This window comes from Zingiber officinale, chromosome 6A, assembly GCF_018446385.1.
Source record: "Zingiber officinale cultivar Zhangliang chromosome 6A, Zo_v1.1, whole genome shotgun sequence".
Lineage (NCBI taxonomy): Eukaryota > Viridiplantae > Streptophyta > Magnoliopsida > Zingiberales > Zingiberaceae > Zingiber > Zingiber officinale.
Genome location: NC_055997.1, coordinates 60736917 through 60750515, shown reverse-complemented (window position 1 = coordinate 60750515; position 13599 = coordinate 60736917). Strand labels below are relative to the sequence as shown.

General features: G+C 42.1%; 1 long non-coding RNA gene across 2 annotated transcripts; it reads left to right on the top strand.

Annotated features, from left to right (window-relative positions):
- The first annotated feature begins 5506 nt into the window (after window positions 1-5506).
- On the top strand, window positions 5507-8366 carry LOC121996427. Of its 2 annotated transcripts, none has more exons than XR_006116078.1 (3): window positions 5507-6165; window positions 7127-7276; window positions 8307-8366. It is a non-coding gene; the product is annotated as an uncharacterized LOC121996427 (long non-coding RNA). The 2 variants fall into 2 exon arrangements; XR_006116079.1 differs by having other exon boundaries at window positions 7127-7273; window positions 8307-8365.
- The last annotated feature ends 5233 nt before the right edge of the window (window positions 8367-13599 follow it).

Genomic DNA, 13599 nt, shown 5'->3' with positions numbered 1-13599 from the left:
CCCGCTCGGGTTTGGGTTGGCCCGCGTGTTGAAAAATACATATAAATTAAGTTTTAAGTCAATTTATTATTTTTCTTTGTTATAATTTTAAAATAAAAATAGTAGTTTTCATTCAACATAAGTACTCGTTATTTATTTATATTTAAAATACATGTTTATGTGTACATTTAATTATAAAAAAAAAATTTCGAAGTAAAATATTGAAGATATGAAATATTTTTTAATTTTTTTTTAAAATTTTTTATTATCTTACGGGTTGATCCGTCAAATCCATAATCCGTCTTAGAATGGATTGGATTGAAAATTTCTCAACCCGTCAAGTTAGCGGATTAATCCGTCCCGTCCCACCAAATGGTTAGTCCGTCATGGACCGACCCGTTTCGTCACGGATTGATCCGTCTAACCGCTCTATCGATAATCCTCTCACGTCGCGTGCGTTGTCAGCTATCCGAACTCCAGTTTCTACGATATGATTGGGCAGTCAAAGGTGGGACCCAGAGGGAGTTCCGCTTGGTAGGATCGAACAGCATCCACAATGTAGGTTTTTTCAGCTCTTCATTTTTTTTCTCTTTGTTACGTGTCAAAAATTAAAAAACTGAGTTCGAAATATCAAAATCAGCTTCATGTCTTACTCCATTTTTTTATGGGGCCAAACAAAGAGTTAAAAATCCACCCACCGTTGTACAATACTGTCCACACACCATTTAATAACCGCTAGCATTAGAAAAAATAAAAAATATGTCAGAATGTGCATCTGTGGCGGTAATTGAACGGTGTGCAGCAGCGTCTACAGACTCTACACACCACGATATAATTAACCGCAGTTGGAGATGCCCTAGGGCGGTAAATAAATCTTAGTTGGGTCGAGTTTTGATGGGTTTAAGTTTGTTTAATTTGATAATTAAATTGAATTGAATCGGATCGAGTTTAAAATGAATTAAATTTTTGAAATGAATATTTAAATTTAACTTGATTTAGTTTTTATGAACTTGAGTTTGTTTGAAACTTGATTTGAGTTTGATTCGTTTAAATATTATCAAGCTCTCAATTCAAGTTTGGTTTAAGTTTGGTTCGAGCTTAGTTTATTTAGATATTATCAAACTCTCAATTTAAGCTTGTTTGATTGTTTGAAACTTTTAATTGTTTGATTAGTTATTGAGTTTGATAATTTAAATTTATTTATTATATTTTATTTTATTTTATTTTATTATTTATTTAGCGTATTGAAAAAAATTTTATTAATGAATATGGTTCGTGAACATTATTCATGAACGTTGTTCACGAACGTTAATAAATTGAACACATATGTATTCAAGTTTATTTGTTTAACTTAACGAGTTGTTCAAACTTGTTTGTTTAATTAATCTTATGTATATTCAATGAATATAAACAAGCTATTATCAAACCGAACACCAAACTTGTTAACGAATACTTGGTTCATTTAGGAGTTTATAACACATGGTTATACTATGAGTTTATAATTTTTTTATAAATTAATCTTAAATTTTTAAAATCGGATTTATATTTTTTAAAAAAAATAAACGGTAAAGATAATTTACATTCTTCCTCTTGATATGCAAGCCCCCTGTCCCGTTTAATGTTTTTATTTATTTATATTTTTATTAAATATTTACTTATGTTTTATCAAATTATTATTTTTATATAAATAAAAATATAGAATTTAAAATACTAATATAATTATAAATATTAATTAATATTATATATATATAGAGTAAATAAAATTATAAATAGACATGAGTGGACGTATAAATAAATATGATATATTCAGTTAGTCTCATTAAGGGTGATTGATTAGGTTTTGATCCTATCTGAAAGTCGTTGAGATAGATGCTGGGATATAGCGCTCTCGCTGACCTCTTGTGGACTTTACTCCGACCTGCAACATAGCTAACGTCAGTACCGAGACAAGGAAGAGGTCCCCAGCGATGGCCCTCTGACGCTCAAGTCAGTCTCCGGTAAAGCAATAATAATAAGCAACGAGAACTGTAGCGCAACCGTAAATATCGCATGTAACGCGTACCTCCGTTGATACTTGGACTCCCCTTTATATAAAGTTTCGGTAGCGCACGTGCACACTTCCCCATGTGAGCACGCATCTCGAAGCTTCCCCCTGAAAAGACATGTTCGTAAAGTGTTCCCAACACAGTACCTTAACGGGCCGAGCATATCTCTGAAATAATAGTGGAAGCTTCCACCATACTATCCTCTATATGACCATGCCGCCTGTCAGCGACACTAGCTCCCAAAAGGATATCAAAAGATAGTCTGCTGTGTCTGTTGCTTGGTCGAGCGGAATAGCCGCTCGGTTGGAATTCTATTGTCCTATGTTGTCTGCTGTCGAGCCGAGCAGGATAGCCGCTCGGCCGAAAGTCCACTGCCACATTCTCTATTGCTGGGTCGAGCGGGATGGCCACTCAGGCGGAAGTCCACTGTCCGCGTTCTCGGTTAATGTCGATTCTGTTATCAGGTCAAGCGGGATAGCCGCTCTGCTGAAGTTGAAGTCTGTCGATACTAGGGCTTGCTGCCTTATCGAGCGAGATAGCCGCTCGGCTCGGCTTCTGCGCGTCGTTCTCCATTGAGCGTCGGTTGTTTTGAATGCTCCCCGTGTCGAGGGCGACAGTGGATCAGATCCTTCTTCCCTGTCGGGGGCGTGCTTCGCTTGACCAACCGATGCCCTATGCGCGTTAACCACCTTGATTTTGACCTCCACCGTGGTAGCGGGATGGGACCCTTCATCATCATCGCATCACAACTCTCCCCCTCAAATCTAGTCGAAAGAGGTTGTAATCCGACTGACTGGACAATTATCCAAGTAGGTTTCCTCCCGATCGGCCTTTGACACGGGGTGGTGATCTCCTGATCGGGATAAGACCGATCCTCGTCGATCGGCCTGTTGAAGCTTGTCGCTCGAGCATAAGTATGCTCCCTCAATCCGATCGGCACGACGAAAGTTTGCACTTGTAAAAATTCTCCTTGGGTTATCTCAGGCGAGTGCGAGCCAGGCTAAAGTCATCCAAATTTCTTAGGAACCGTGCAAATCCCCGCTCATTAAGGATGAGCACCCTCTCATGCCTGCATTAATTGTCGACCCGTGGTGGTGTGCTATGTGTCATGCCCGCTACCGCCGCACGCCTGACGTGACAGGCGTGATGTGATGTTTGGCTGTTTGAATTCAAAAGTGAGATCTTGGCCTGGGTTTCCGTGACCTAGATTAGACGGCTCCAGTCAGCGGAGCCTGAGGCTTAGAAGCCCGCCGCATCGCTTCCTTCACACACTTCTTCGAGTTCGAGTTCTCCAACGCCCATCTGCTCTTGTTTTCTTCGTTCTCCGGCAATCCTCTGCTCCGATACATCCCTCGCTCCGAGACGACCTCCTTCACAGTAAGCTTTCTTCCAATCGCGGTCGCCTTCGTGCTTTTCGACCTTTTTTTCTGTTCCGGCGACATTCCAGCAACCTTTCTCTTCGATCGCATTTCTCCCCCTTAACCTTTTTTTTGTTTTTGTTTTCGTGATGACAAATTCTTCGCAGTCGTCTGCCTTTGTCCTTGGACCCTGGTACACATTCATGGAGTCTAGCTTTGATGGGGCGACGTTGAGAGCCTGCAAGATATTTTTGAAATCCCTCCTGACCATCAGATCGTTCTGCCTTCTCCGTCTGCTCGGCCCAATTCTCCACCGACCGACTGCCTTTGTTTCTTCCAAGACCAATTTATCGTCAGTCTGCAGTTTCCCCTTCATCCTTTTATTCCAGCAGTTTGTAAATATTTTAGCATTTCCCTTCCTCAAAACTTGTGTCGAACTCCTTTCGGTTGCTATGCGGAGTCATCGTCCAATTCCGTCTGCAATACATTCCTCTTACCCCTGGATCCTCCATTATTTTTATCACTCTAAACTGTCCGATCCAGGGACTTTCCTCTTCCAGTCTCGAGTCGGTTCAGTATTCTTCGACAAGATGTCAACCTCCAACAAGCACTAGAAGGAATATTTTTTCTTTATGCGCCTTCCCGAGCGGCCAGACTTCCCGACTAGCTGGCAGCTTGAAGTGGCGCCTCAACCTCCCCTGAAGAGCTACAAGAGCCGATCGGACTACCTAAACGCAGCTTCTATGCTAGCTGGTAAGAAATACGACATCCATAAGCTGCTGTTGGAGGATGTTTTTTATATCTTCAGCCTGAGTCCGATCCGCACCCGGCTACCGACCAGCCTAGGTGTGAAGCTTCTCTAATTCCTCCTTTACTGCTAACTGATTTCTCTTTCTCTTTTGCAGCCGAAGTCATGATGCGAGCACGTTTGGCCGGTAGGGCGAAGCTCAAAGACGTCGTGATCAATGCGGTGGTCATCAAAGAACTGTCGAGCCGCGGCCTGCAGGCGATCGACTCACAGGAGATCCGCTCAGCGTGAGCGAGGAGAAGCCCGTTGTGGTGGGCGAAGGGACGACCAGCCGGACTCCTAGTATTGGGGCGGCTGAGGGTTCGCAACAGCCTCCCAAGTGGCTGAAATCTGTCCAAGTTGAGGGAGAGTCAGGCTCGGCTTCCTCAAGAGAGTCGTTGATTCGCCGAAAAAGGCGTCGCATTCCGCTTCCTCGGGGGTGAGGACTGTAGAGCAGGTTGAGATGTCGACCCCCATTCCAGAAACTGTGGCTGCTACATCATCTGACTGGACTCCCTCATTAGCTGAGCTACTGTAGGGAACCCTCACTGCACCTCCAGTAGTCTTCATGCTACCACCTTCGAAGCCCTCCAAGGTTCAGAAGTCTCGCATCCATCCGACGTCCGCGTCTCGCCCTTCCGATTGGGTGACCTCGTCGTAATCGACCTCAAGGGGCCAACGCCACATAACGGCGATCCTCCATCTGCCCATCGAAGAATATAGCGAGCCGAGCGCAGGGTCTCGAGGCCCCGAGCATCAGATAATCATCTAGGGACCACTCACTAAGATCTGGGAGGACGCCCGAGCTCGTGCGGCGATGATGCCTCCGGGCGTGCTCGCGAACAACCACACCCAGATGTCCACTGGGGTAAGTGTTCCCTTTGTTGTACTTTCTTAACTTACTTCCTCTCGGCGCTAACCCCTTCTTGCTTGTCCGCAGTACTAGATGGAGAGTCTGGCCATGTGCCACAGGCTCGAGTTTTTTGAGGAGGAAGTAAACACTACAAGAAAATTGATATTTTACAACACTTAAAAGACAACACTTTTTTTAAAAAGCGTTGTCTTTTTCTTTTTAACAACGCTTTTAGTGAAAAGCGTTGTCTATTTCTTTATTTTCTTACTAATAGACAACGTTTTTTTAAAAATCGTTGTCTATTAGTGATTTTTATGGGTCAAACACAACGCTTTTCGAAAAGCGTTGTCTATTAGTATTTTTTTAGTGTCTACGACAACGATTTTTAAAAAGCGTTGTGTATTGTTAAACCCTCATCTAAATCTGGGATAATACAAACCGTTGGATCAAGTACCCTTAGGTTTTACTCTCACAACTCCTCCTTATCTTCCCGAACCCCTCTCACGCCCTCTCCTTCCAACTCCTCCTCTCACGTCCTCTCCAGCAAACCCCTCTCCGGCGAACTCCTCTCCGCGAACCTCCTCTCTTCTGAATTCCTTCACGCAAATGCCCTAATCACGGTCGTGGGGAGAAGAAGCAAGGATTCTTCTCGGTGCTAAGGGAGGAGGTTGCGAGGGGGCTTTCTCCATCACGGTCGCGGGGAAGGCCGAGGTCGGAGAGCCCGCGGCGGAGCACATGACCTTCACCGTCACGAAGACTTCTGAGGGCTATGTTCGGCCGGCGGAGCCTACGCCTCCGGGATCGCTGACGCTCGACTGGATCGGACTATACCCGACCCACCGCGGCCTCGTCGACTCCCTCCACATTTACAACCACGGCCAGAACCCCGCCGAGGTCATCTGCGAGGCGCTGGCCTGGGCCCTAGTCCCGTACTACCCGATCGCCGGCCGGATCATGTAGATTGAAGGTTGCGAGCCTCGAATCGAGTGCACCGGGGAGGGCATCTGGTTCGTGGCCGCCTTCGCCAACTGCAGCCTCGCCGACGTCAACTATCTGGAGCGCCCCATGATGCTCGAGCAAAACGACATCCTACCCTACACCGAACTCGAGACCAGTCCTGCCAATACCTTGATGATGATTCAGGTAAGCAATTTTACTATATTTAGAAATGAAAAAAAAACAGAGAGCCAACGCAATTTAGGACTGTACAAACCCGCGGCTTCATTCTTGCTAGATCAAGCGGAATAGAAATTGAATAACCTGAAATCTTTGTTTGATTCACTTGAATGCTCCAGATCTGTTACTAGTTTGCTTCTCAAATCGATCTATTGCTAGAAAGATTCAAACCCCTGGATCTTTAGTTCTAGATTTGGAAGCAAGAAGGACTTCGATCGGGTCAAAGTTCATAACTCATCCTAAATTTCAATCTAAGTTACATTGTTTATCCTTAATGATAATCTGCTGAAACAGTGGTTATCCACCGCTGAAACATTGAAACTGTAGCAGTAAGGTTTTTGAAGAAATGACAAGAACAGTGGAACCCAACTGGTTTGATGACTAGCTTGTTCTTTTCTTCCTCAACGAACCATTAGTTCTGTTGAACGAACCATCTAAGTTCAACCTTGTAGTCTTAATTGAGAGATTATCCAAATCATCCAACTTCTCTAATATATCATCAAGATTTACTCGTAAATATATCCTGTTTTGGAATTTTGTTTTTAGAAAAGAGAAAAAAATAACGTGAGCTCTAAATCAACTTAGTTTTTGCATTCAAATTCAGACATTCTCTTTGCCAGAACAAGAGCTAGAGTATTTCCGACTAGCATTGCAGACTCGAGTAGTTGAAACTCATGTCTTGTTCTTGTCTCCAATTTATGCTTATCTTCTTCAACAAGAATCCACATTGATGCTAGAAAAGAAATCAGACCATGCTTACATTAATTTATTTATGCCTCAATCATGGAGATTACCATTTGTGTAACTAACTCTCTTAGCTTTAAGCATGACTTCTGCGTCATCATAGAGAATAATAGGATCAATTGGATGTTGCAATGCTGCGGTTATCTGCTCCTAAGTAACTTTGGTGCTTGCATTAAAACAACAGGTTACTAAGTTCACATGTGGTGGGTTCCTCATTGGTCTAAGGTTCAACCATGCATCCACAGATGGCTTAGGATCGGCACAAGTCATTTCCGCCATTGGTGACCTTATATTCTGAAGATTGAAAAGGGCTACTATGGCAATTCTGAAGGTGGTGAGTATTTAATAGTATATAGGTGGTAATAATATCATATTTCACATGATTTACTATGGTTAACATGTTTACTGGTTCAAAAATACCATATTTACTGGTTAAAAATGACTGTTGTACTGATGTGTAAAGAAGGAAGAACGACATCTTATCAAGCATATGGATGTTGTTTTGTGCAAAAGAATCATGAGTTTCAAGTAATAATTAAGATTTTCGATTTATTCAGGGTTGCGGTCCGAATTGCATGTTAATTAGCTTCCTTCTAGTGATTTGATGGAAAAGGAGATAGTGGGTTGGATAAGAAATGGTTTTCAATCAAATACGAATCCAAATATTAGTACTACATTCATAACTTTACTTATTAACCATAGACAATACCATAATCATGATGAAAATTAACGGCACTGCTTTTATATTTTGGATGGCTATGATACAGAGTCAAAATCTTACCAACCATATCTAACTATTAGCTGTAGCAGTAAACATGGTAATATCTTGTAGAAAATACCATATTTACTGGTTCAAAAATGGTTTTTTGCTATCTTCATGTTGACATGTTGAATTTTTAAATCTTTTCTTTGCACTCTTGAATCAAAGCTATATTTTATATGTATAGTTTAGTACATCGGAAAACTACATTTGCTATTGAAAAATTTCAAGTCAAATTGTGTTTGATAAAGCTACAAGTTCTGCAAACCAAAGAAATCAGAACATATGCTGATTTCGACTTTAGTTCATGTGTAAGAACTCAAATGAAATATATGCTGTTCTTTTTGCACTGCATCTCTAATTATGTATTTACGTCTCACAATGGTTTCCCTAGCATCTCCAATTATGCTATTCTTTTTGCTATATTTCCATGGCGGAAACAAAGTAGCACATGCATTTTTCATTTGCTCTATTCCCCGTTATTTTATGCTTAATTCTTTTTTCTTAAAAATTATTGTATGGTGTGAACTGTGACCTTTATTTTCAGCTATTACCACCGAAAATTTCTTTTGCATAATACTGATGGTATTGTTTTCTGTGACAGATACAAAGTGGTAGGTGTTTTGTCCCAGTCTCAAGCCGTCAATCCATTTTGATCAATATATCTAGTAGAAGTAAGCATGCAGATCGTTGTCTTCGAGGCCAGCTAGCTATTTTGTGCTTTTTTTTTTATTTTAAATTTGAATGTCACTATCTACTTTGAAACAGAAATATTCAGTCTTTGTGTATAGTTGAATTCTCCTGTAAATACTAATACTTTGTAGTTGAATTCTATTGTTTGCTACGAGTTTGAAATCATTAGCTGAGCTAATTAATGTTATTTTATATGTCAAATTCGAATTTGGACATGGTAAAAGAAAATTAATAGTTTTGTAAATATAAAAAAATAATTTTGTAAATAGATTTTTTTTTATTTTTTTTTAAAAAAGACAACGCTTTTAAAGCGTTGCATAAGTGTTGTCTTTGCCAAAAACAACAACGCTTTTAAAGCATTGTAATAATGATGTTTTTGCAAAAAATACACAACGTTTTTAAAGTGTTGTCTTTGCTACAAACGACAACACTTTAAAAGTGTTGTCGTTGAGCAGACTTTTAACAACAGTGCCTTTAACAACGTTTTTTCAGACACAAAGACAACGCTTTAAAAGCGTTGTCTATTAGCTTTTTTCTTGTAGTGAAAGCAGTTAAAGGCATTGAGCGGTCAATCCTCCACCGCTCAGGAAAAGACAGGCGTTGAGGTGGCTAGGCTTCAAGTCGCTCTGGAGAAGAGCGACAAACTGCTTGAGGCCGAACAGACCAAGAGCGCCAGGCAGACCACTATCCTGGAGCGACTCAATAAGCAAGTCACCACCTTCGATAATAAGATCGAGTCGGTGAATGCGCGAAAGAACCGGGCCATCATCAACCTCGGTGAGAAGAATAAAGAGGCCCGGGCCCTTGCCCAAAAGCTCAAGGAGGTTGAGGACTTCTTGATCGTCGAGCGGAACAGTCGCTTGGCCAAAGAAACGACCCTTTGCGGCTAAATTACCTCGAAGGATGCTACACTGGCCGTCGCCAAGGATGAGCTAGAGGGCTCCCGAGCGGCTCTAAAGATTTACCAAGACACCGAGTCGAATAGGTTTGAGAATAGGAAGGAAACCTACATCCACTCGGATGCATTGTACGACAAAGTTGCCGACCAAACCCTTCGACTATTTGACTTGACGATTGACGGGACGATCGATTAGCTCTGCGAGGGAGGTCATCTGCCGGCTGACCTGGCCAGTAATGTCATAAGCTAGGACAAGCTCGCTGTCGCTTTGCCTGACAATGCTCTGGACTATCTTGAGTGAGGTCAAATGCTCCTTGAGTGAGGTTGAGTGTTCCTGTAAAATGCAAAAATTTTGAAGTTTAAATGCATGTTCGTCCGTTCGGACGAGCTTTACCTCTTTACATGTTTTTCGACTCCTTCTGATTATTTGCAAAAGCTCTTGGCCTCATTCATAATTATTCTATCAGCCAATCGACCCCTCTAGTATTCGGAGTCCATGATTTCGTGATCTCCTGCTCGACCCTGGGAGTATTTTAAAGAATAGCGTCGAACGTTCGCTATATTCTGAAGACTTCGTAGTCCGGGTCCACGGTTGGATATTCATCGACGGTTGCCCGCTCACTGAGCTTTCGAGAACTGCTCGATCCTGAACGAGGGAGACGAGGAATCCGATAAGCTATCCCAAGACCAGTGAAGACCACTCGACCCTGAACGGGGGAGATATGAGATTTGATAAGTTAGTCCGAGATTAGTGAAGACCGCTCGACCCCGAATGGGGGAGATAGGAGAGTTTCTAACATTAAGCCCATTGCTTAAATATAACTCAAAACCCGCCTGATCGGCACGGGAGTCTCTGACTTAAGGGTTTATAGTTGCCGCTCGACTTCCAGAGCTCGTGGCTTTAATATAACTCAAACTTGGTTGATCGACGCAGGAGTCTCTAACTTAAGGGTTTTTAGGCATCGCTCGACTACTGATGAAGAATATGCGAAGACTCGGGTTTAATGTTGCTTCTTGACTATCGATGGAGACAAGGGTTTAAAGGTCGTTGCTCGACCGTCGATGGAGACAAAGGTTTAAGGGCGTCACTCGACTGCTGATGAAGAATATGCAAAGACTCGGGTTTAAGATAGCCGCTCGACAGTCAATGGAGACAAGGGTTTAATGTCGCTGCTCGACCATCAATTGAGACAAGGGTTTAAGGTCACCGCTCGATAATTTGATGTAAACTCATGTTTAACGTCACCGCTCTATGATTTGATGTAGACCTGCGTTTAACGTCATCGTTCGACGATTTGATGTAGACTCGCATTTAACGTTGTCGCTCGACGATTTACATAATCCCTAATTTAAGGTCACTGCTTGACCATTGAAAAAGATGTACTTCAAGAGGCATTTGCTTTTTTATTCAAACTTAGCCCTGTGTTCGGCAGACATACAAAAGATACAAAAAGTATTCACTTGCATACCTCTCATCCAGTCCTGTAGGGTTGGGGATGGTTCGCGCTCCATGGTCTCTCGAATTGCCTTCCCTCTTCGTCCTCCAGATCGATGGCGATGAAGGTTGTTGCCTTCGCTCGGCTGGAATGGATTTGGACCTCCTCTTTTTCTTCATATACCAGAGTGGGAGGCTTCTCAGTGATAGCGTTTACCTCTAGCCGCGGAGTCTTCCGAGCGGCTTTTGCCTCAGTCTTGACCATCTCCACATAGCAACGTTGAGCGGCTAGTTGGTTGCCTTTGACCTCTGTTGGGTTTTTCGGGCCGCAAAAACTGTTTTTTGTGTTACGGAAACCCCGAAACCCCCATGCCACGGATCCGCGCAAAGAAATAAAATTATGTAAAACTTTCATATACATGTTTTCTACTCCTAGATCTACATTAGATCTACAAAAGAAAAAGGTTACCCTTGATGCGAAGCCCTTCGCAATCCCGCTCATCCAAGGTTCATCGCCGGATCTCGAGAGTATCAAAGTAGATACTCCTCTATGTGTATACACACGAACAACTCGATGGAGAGAACCTTTAAGGATGTGCTAGCAACCTTAGAAGATCAGTAATGGTGGAGGAGAGGGAGAGAAGAGAAGAGTTTGAGGAAGAAGAAGGAGTTACTCACCAAGCACACAAAATGCACTAACTCCCTCATCTAAAGTGGCCGGCCACTTTAAGAGAGAATGTAACCTCCATGGGATGCCAAGAGTCACAACTCTTGGTAACTCTCATGAGGTGGCATCTCACTTAAGCAACCATGATGATGTGGAGCATCATCATTGGTCCACTTCTTGTCAACTCACCAATGAGGTGGCAAATGGTCAAGTCAAACTTGACTCTTCATCTTCCTCTCAAGTCAAGTCAAACTTGACCACTTCTCTCCCATGGTTGATCAAATCTAATCATTGGTTCAAGTCAATTTTAATTTAATGAATCCCTATTCATTGAATTAAATTGATTCAATGAGTCTAAATCCAAATTAGACTCATTTAATACATGAACCAAATTGAGTCCAACTCAATTAGCCTAATTTGGATTACTCTTAATCCAATTTGGTTCATCACATGATCCTAATCCTTTAGGTTCATCAAATGAACCTAATCTCCATCTAATTGCCCTTTGTGTGTGACCCTATAGGTTCTTATAACGTTGGCAATGCTTCTAAACCCATTTAGGAGCATAAGTAATGAGTAGTATCTAGCAACACATCATTACTACCCAAGTTACAAGAATGTTGAGATCCAACATCACCTTGTGACTACTAATTGTGACTCTTCACAATATATGACAAGTGTCCTTCTATCCTTGACATATAGATTGATCAATGTGAGGCATAGACCGTGATCCTCTAATCAATCTAAATCTTGAACTCCAAGTAGACTCACTCAATCAAATGAGCTCAATATCTCATATTGACTCATTTAGGCATGACCATGCACTTAGTGGTCTCACTCTATCAAGAATATCGATGTCACTCCCGTCATATAGGAGGGATAGATCCCATCTACATCACTCACATCCCTCCACATAATTTGTTACATACCCAGTAATCACATTTATAGTTCACCCAGTTACGGGTGACGTTTGACGAAGCCAAAGTACGTAACTCCTTATGTAGGGAACCATGGTGACTTCAGGTCCAAGTACTAGTAGTCATACTAATAGTCACATGAGAAAGTATATGACACTCATATAACGATCCATGATACTTTCTCATGGCGAGTCATTCAGTATGCATTCTCTAATGCATACCCATGTGTCAACTTGATATCTCCATATCCATGACTTATGAAATCAAGTCATCGAGTTGACCTACATGCTAGTCTCGTCGCATTAACATTGTCCCTGAATGTTAATACTCAACTAGGAATGATTAAGAGTAGTGTTCCCTATATCATCTCACTATCGATTCAACCAATCGATTGATATAGGTAAGAACCTTCTACTCAAGGACGCTATTATACTTAGTTATTTGACACCAATACAAGTAAGTATAATAACCAAAACAAATGCCTTTATTTATATACAAGAATATGATACAACGAGTTCATACAACAATCATCAAATGATTGGCTCTAGGGCTCTAACTAATAATCTCCCACTAGCACTAGTGCCAATCAATGTAGGCTCTAAGGCCTAATGACCTAGTGTGACCATCATGTTTTCTCTGTGCCAAAGCTTTGGTCAAGGGATCTACGATGTTAGCCTCTCTGGGTACTCTGCAAATTTTCACATCTCCTCTATCGATAATCTCTCGAATGAGATGGAAGCGTCGTAGTATGTGTTTGGTCCGCTGGTGTGAGCGAGGTTCCTTAGCCTGTGCTATTGCTCCATTGTTGTCACAATAGAGCTCAATGGGGTCAGCGATGCTAGGAACCACCCCAAGTTCAGTGATGAACTTGCGGATCCAAACTGTCTCCTTTGTTGCTTCTGATGCAGCAATATACTCGGCCTCTGTAGTAGAATCAGCGACTGTGTCCTACTTCGAACTCTTCCAGCTCACAGCACCACCATTTATGCAAAACACGAACCCTGACTGCGATCGATAATCACCCTGGTCGGTCTGGAAGCTGGCATCACTGTAACCCTTTACAGCTAGCTTATCATCGCCTCCATATATCAAGAAATATTCTTTAGTCCTTCTTGTTGGAACCTTAACGTTCGCTAGAGGGGGGGTGAATAGCGTCTCACCCAAATCGTCGCTTCCTACGCTTGTTAGTGCACAGCGGAAACAAAAATACTAACAAACAAAAGCAAAGCTAACCCTAGAAAACAATAAACAAGAAGCAAACCCAATGACACGTTGTTTAATGTGGTT